Here is a 6,885-nt window from a genome sequence, read left to right as displayed (position 1 = left end):
CTGTTGGAAAATAATCAGGCTGCCACATACTGGAACAATTTAAACTGCAGGGATCTTGCAGTCATGACAGAAACTTGAAAAAAATCATATTTAAGGAATATCTTTTCCCTGGAAATCAATTCAATGGAAATATTTAGATTGGTCTCATAAACTTGCATCAGCCATGTAAGCACTGCATAGTTTTAATTAATGCTAATTGTGTACTGGGACTCTAGATTCCTTTTCCTAAAGTATTTTTTCTCTTGAATTTGAGAAACAGCTAATTTGGCACTCTCATTTTTACATGTTGATCCCTTATAACCCCATTGGATTCGTGGTGGTGCCTAACACAAATGATCTTAACATCAAGAGAATCACTGGTACAAGAACCCTGGCAGTTTTAGGGAGTGACTCTCCATCCTTCCCAATCTTTCTTTTCCTCTTTTATTACTTTTTTTTCTCTCCTTCTTCTGAAATTTGTGGGAATTTGACTGAATCAGAGGGAAGTATCCTTTTATATCCTCACTGAAATTCGTGCTTTTTCAACAAATTTTGCACCTGAGAGTTTAATTGCATTTGCCATGGCCCTGCCTGATCTCTCTCTGTGCCTTCACACATGTCTGAAATAATTTGTGATTTTACTAATTTCTACCATCTCTCTTAATTAAAATGCCCTCTTCTCTGAGCTTAGAAAAAAACTTCAGAAAAATCTTCCTTCAGCAATCCAGGAAATTAATTTGCCCAGATGACTTTTTTCAAACCACATGAAAATATCAAATAGCTTTCTTTCATTTTGATTCATATTAACTCTTGTCAAGTCCTGCTCTTAGACCTTCACCACAATTAACTACATTTTAGTTTAAATATCTAGTTAATAAATAACTTGTAGATTAATTAGGCACCATGGTTTTTATTTCTCCAATCTTCCATATTTTTAAACCAACTGGAGAAAAAAAGGAAAAGAAAATAAGAGGCGTTTCAATGTCTGGCATGTCATTCCAGAACAAGTATTTAGGAATTGAAATTTTCAAAATTTAAAACCCAAATAACCATTCTAAGTCACTCCAGCTATTAAGCTATTCATATAAATAAAGTGGTTAAGTATAACATGGACCTCTGTTATATATAATGTATCCTGGAATATCAGTTGTTTGTGTCACTTTGAGAAGGTTTCAGAAATTCACAAAAGCATCCAACACTGAAATAAAAATTTAGCCTGCAGATCTTGTCAGGCTGAAAGCTTCTTACACAATGTTTATAACATTTCTGTCACCGAAGGCCTATATAAATGTTTCTAAACTATATAAATACTTTTTATATTTAAACAAATAGTAAGAGCTAAGTAATTTTTGAGTGTTGCTCTATTAATTTAGGTTTTTAATTTTCCTTATTAGAACTTTTGAGGTTGCCACTAAAGTTTGTATGCTTAAGATAAAAAATAATTAGGAAAAAGATAATGCAAAATGTACAGAATTGTACCAGACACACAAAAGTTGGTATCTGAAATTTACTCTATCTTCTTATTTACTCCATTCTTCTTTCAAACACATTTATGCAGATTTTTAACATAATTTATGAATTCTCTATAACCTTTGGTATCATTCATTCTGCTGGTAATTAATATTTATCTTTCAGATGAAATAATAATAATTCCAGAGACTAAACCTGTGATGGATTTCTTTCATCTTTGCCCCACACTTGAAGCAAGCTCTCTTGAATATTTTTTTTTGTTTAAATTCTATTTTTCTCTTTCTCCTTTCCACTGCCACGTTACCTCTTTTCCTTTATTTCTGTACTAAACTAACCAGAAACAGAACACTATCAAGAATTCCTCTTTATTCAGTGCAGGACTGCCTCAGGACACTGGGTTAAATTTATAACTCGTTGGGGAGCCAGCCAAATGTGACACGTTTGGCAAACCAGGGGCAAGCAGGGAGGATCAGAGCCCAGCATCCTGGGGGAATAAAGACTGGGAATAAATCTTTTGCAGCTACATGTTGTCACAGAGAGAAACAAATCTTCAGGGACATGTTTGCTTAGAGTCACTCAGACTTGCCTTTCGTGGTCTTCCCCACTTTTCAGGTCCATGAAACAAGTTCAACTAGTAGAAAATCTTATTTTTCTTCTGGGTCTTTAATAACTTCAGTGAATTTTTCTGGCAGTCTTTTCCTCTCTTCTCCCTTGTCTCTCCTTTCTCTCTGTTTTTCCTCTTCTGTTTTATTTATTTATTTATTTATTTATTTATTTATTTTTTTTTTTTTTTTTATTTCTGAATGGTAGTAGGGACACCAAATATTCACTTCTCAGTGGTCAAATATGAACTTATACAGGAATAAAAATGGTTTTGTTAAAACCCAAAGAGTAATTCAATTAATAAACAATTAAATAAAACACATTTGCACTGTGAGAGTGACCAAGAACTATAACAAAAATGCTATGAATTTTCAATCCCTAGAAACATTCAAGAGGCATCTGGACATGGTAATGAAAATGGGAAAGAGGGACAGAACCAAGCAATGGTGGGTATTTATCCAGATTTATGTGTGTGAAAGGTTGTTAGACACAGAAACTTCCATTTCTTAGTAGCTTGGAATTAACAAGAAAATTATTATCATTCATGAGAGATTAATCTGATGCAGTTTATTGCGCAGAGATGACATTACAGTTAAAAGAAAAAATGTGGTTTTCTTACAACTCCTGTGGCTTTTGAATTAATATTGTGGTGCTGTGAACAGCAACAACCATTCATAGCTGAAATCACCTGGCCAAGAGGACGAGGGGCTTTGGCAGTGCTGGGGGAGCCTGCACACCTGGTGATGCTCTCCGGGATGTGGATCCTCCTCGTCGACTTCATAACCTTTGTCCCAGACAAATGAAAACACCAAGTTCATTATTAATTAAGGAGAGGCTTGGAATCTGTTTCACACGTGGTGTAATGACAAGTACATGAAAGATAATTAGGCTTCAAAATGACGCCAGAGACAGGAAGGGCCTGAGATTTAGCGGCCTACTATGTGCAAGCAAGGATAAACCAGTATCTATCTACACCTATCTCTATCTCATCTCTATCTAATCTCTCTCTTTTTATATATATGTATACATATATATGCTGGTATCCTGGGGGGCCACACGGAAGAGAGCAGGAAGGGGCCAGGGAGGGGATGCTGCCCCTCTGCCCTGCCCAGCTGAGGCTCCTCTGCAGGGCTGGCTCCAGCCCTGGGCTCCTCAGCACAGGAGACACCAGGAGCTGCCCGAGAGGCTCCAGGGCAGGCACAGAGAGGATTTGGGCTCTGCAGCATCTCTGGGCTGGGCTGAGCCTGCGGGAGCTGGGCCTGGGCAGGCTGGAGAAGGGAAGGGCGAGAGGGGATCCCATCCATCCATCCAACATCTGCCAGGGCTGCCAGAGGCTGGGCCGGGCTCTGCTCGGTGCTGCCGGCGGCAGCGGGAGCAGCGCTGCCCATAAAATCAAGGGCAGCGAGTTGCAGGGCAGCAGGAGGAAGAAGTTGTGTGCGTGGAGGGGCAGAGCCCTGGAACAGCTGCCCAGGGAGGGCCTGGAGTGTCCCTGTGTGGAGCCATGCCAGCCCCAGCTGGACACGTTCCTGTGCCGCTGCCCAGGGCACCCTGCCTGTTATTCCAAAGTTTAGTGATGCCATTGCTGTCATTTTCACCACATCTTTCCCATCATAATGTCCACAAAGTGAACATTATTTGCTAAGAAACTCCTCCATACATTTATTAATTTATGCCAACAGTCCAGTGCTTTAACCGGTAAGAATAATTACGTGCCTCTGGTTTGTAAAGGAAGTAGGGGGTGACAGACACTTGGAGGGGAAAGATTAGCAGGAGTTCAGCATTAATTACAGTTGCCCAAATACTGCTTGTGGACCAGCCCTGTGCTCCAGCTCCCCTAAGTTGCCACTCCTTCACTGAAACCACTGCAAGACCCAGGCCCAGTCGTGTGCAAATAAATATTTCTCCTCCATTTGATGTTAAGTGGGTGCCTTGGGAAAACATTGCTACAAGTGCTAGTACTATTTGGCAGATTTTAAACAAGCTTCATGCCCTTGCTGTGTGAAGCTTCTCCTTCTCTGCAGGGTAAAATCAGAAATTTGGATTAAAAGGCAGCAGAATAAGAAGATGAATGTTTGCATGTATCTAGTTCTCTCATCAGAGATAATAGGCATAAATGGTCAATTTCTGCCAGGCAGCTTATTTTTCCATTTGGACTTAGTGTAATCCCATGGGTGAGGATCCCTGTGGCACCAGTTCTGGCTAAAAGCCTTCTCACATTCTGCTTTGCTATTACTTTAAGCTCATCTTTAAGTCATTTTGATGGGTTATGCTGCTTTCTCCTCTGCCTTGTAACTGAATTCTCTGCCTTCAAACACATTAATCTTCACATGAATGAATATCATGGGCTCTTTGATTGTAAAAGAAAATTTAATTCTTCTGTCTTTGCCTAGGATTAAGTTCTTGGGTTTTGATGCTTTTTTTTTTTCCCCACAGAAACAGGTCTTGTTTGGGAGTGTTATTTTTTAAACCACGCTGATATCAGCTGCCCTAGGTAAAAAAGACATATGTTCCTTGTGAGCTGTTGCTTCTTCCACGGCTGTCTAGACTTTCCAGAAACAAACCTAACAGTTTTCATAGGGAATACATAACCATTTTTCTTAATGACAATCTTCATCATCCTGTTTCCTTTCAGAGCGGGCGTTTTTTGGTGCACATTCTGTACAACATTTGGAGCTCTCGGTGGCATAAAAAAGTTTTGTTTATTCAAATGGGACTCCTTGTTTGACATCTAATTAGGAATGTTTATCTTCCAAGGCTATTCCAGCACTTGCAGTGCTCACAGTGCCAGGGAGACATCTGTTAAAGGTTTCTATTTAATGTCTAGTATGAACAAGGTGTATCTGCCACAACCATTCTCCATATGAGAAGGCTCCAAAATTAGAATGTGAAGCTGTGTCACTCTGTTCTCTCACACAGAAGTACAGAATTCATTTAGAAAACTAATCTTCAGAGGTGTTAGACTGGGTCACTCTTATTCTCTCCCCCTCATGCTTCTCGGATTTATCTCACTACTTCTGTCTCAGAAAGCTTCTATTCACTCTTCAGTACTTGCAATTTTTTTTTTTTTTTTTTTTTTGTGTGTGTGTAATTGTTGGTCTCGTCCTGTTTTGTAGTTCACAAAATCTTTGTGTCATTGTTTTTTTTAAAAAAAAAAAGCTCGTAAGTCATAAAATTATTTCGTTAATTACTAACATCACGTTTCCACAGATTCTCACAATGGCTGCCATCATAAAGATCATTTCAATCTGCCGTCTTCAATACAAGCAGGGGAAATGGCAGAATTTTTTGTCAATAATTTTTTTTTTTTTATCAGAATCATCTGATGCATGTGTTTTTCTCTTAGAGGCAGCTCGTGTGTGTAATGACCATGGAAGGACGATGGTGATGGCTGTGACTGACAGACACCTCCAGCTCCTCTGGGGGAAATTTCCACGGGCAAAAGCTGCAAATCCCAGTTGTTGCCCTCAGCACCTCTGGGAGCAGAGATCTAGATTAGTGTCAATATTTTGATTGCCACTGCAGCTGGAGAATAAGGATGTCTGCACAGATCTCTTCAAAGCATTTTAGTACTGTGGGTTTTAATTTAGAAAACAAGTATTTGCCTCAAAGCTGGAGTTGTCATCAGAGATCCCATGTAGCTTTCAAGCCCACTAGTATTAATCTTCTTTGCATATCTTTAAGTCTAAAAACCCTTTCTAATTAAACTCTTAAAGCCTCTTATCTCTGTGGCCTGGTTGATGCTGCAGTGGAATACATCATTCCCTACAACAATGAGTAAAATTGTAATTCCCTGCATAATACCAATCAAGTTGATTGTAGAACATTATGTTCATTAGGAAGTAATAGATTTTTTTTTTTACATGTTTGATCAAAGCAGCTGGCATTTAATCCAGACTGAGAAGCAGAATACTATTTCATACTACTTATTGGTTAATTAACGGCCAGGTCTGCAACTTACTGAAAAAACAATTGACCAACTTTATGTGATGCATGCAGTGTATAAATTGTCTATCTAATAAAAAAAGATATATATACAATAATGGTCAGCAGAAAAAAATAGCATAATGGGGAGCAAAAATGACTTTCATAATAATGTACTTTTGCATTTAAAAAAAAAAAAGCAGATGTGAAGTGAGTGTAAATTCTGAGAGATAAATTTAGTCTTTTTTTTATGTTTTGTCCTGTGCAGGGACAGGAGTTGGACTCGATGGTTCTTATGAGCCCCTTCCAAATCTGGATATTCCATGATTCAAGTTTACATTATTCAAGTTTATTTTTAAACAGTGTTAGAACAATTGTGAGGTGAAATGCACCTGATCAGCCTTGTAGTAACATCCACATGCTTCCATTGCAACAAATGTTGTGGAATAGATTGCCTAATGTAGTAAAATCAACCATAAGTAATTTACAGTGTAGATGTCCCCTGTATGAATTGTAAATAAATAAGAGAGTGTTGGAGTAAACAACACTTGCATTTCTGTAAATGTCAAAAATATGTAACTACTAGTTATTTCCATATAATTTCCAAATCATCTTTTCTCAGTTTTGCTTACTTTACTTTTTATTTTCATTGTTTTTTGGGTTTCCCCCGCACCATAAGTTGCATTCGATCCTTTTAGTTGTTCTTTGTTTCATTGAGTTTTCATTTTCTCTATTGCTTTCTGAATAGTCCTGTGTTTATTTGAACAAATAAACATGGATTGCCTGTCTAAACCTGATTTAAATTTTCCACCAAGAAGTTTAGTTGTACAGCTGTAGGCAGACTTGCATGCTAATTCGTCTTGGTATTTATTTCATGCTTTAATAGCCATAGTGCCATAATTTTCTTGAGAA

The sequence above is a fragment of the Vidua macroura genome, chromosome Z, assembly GCF_024509145.1.
Source record: "Vidua macroura isolate BioBank_ID:100142 chromosome Z, ASM2450914v1, whole genome shotgun sequence".
Taxonomy (NCBI): Eukaryota; Metazoa; Chordata; class Aves; order Passeriformes; family Viduidae; genus Vidua; species Vidua macroura.
The sequence above is the reverse complement of the archived record's forward strand: the minus strand, read 5'-3'. Positions refer to the sequence as shown.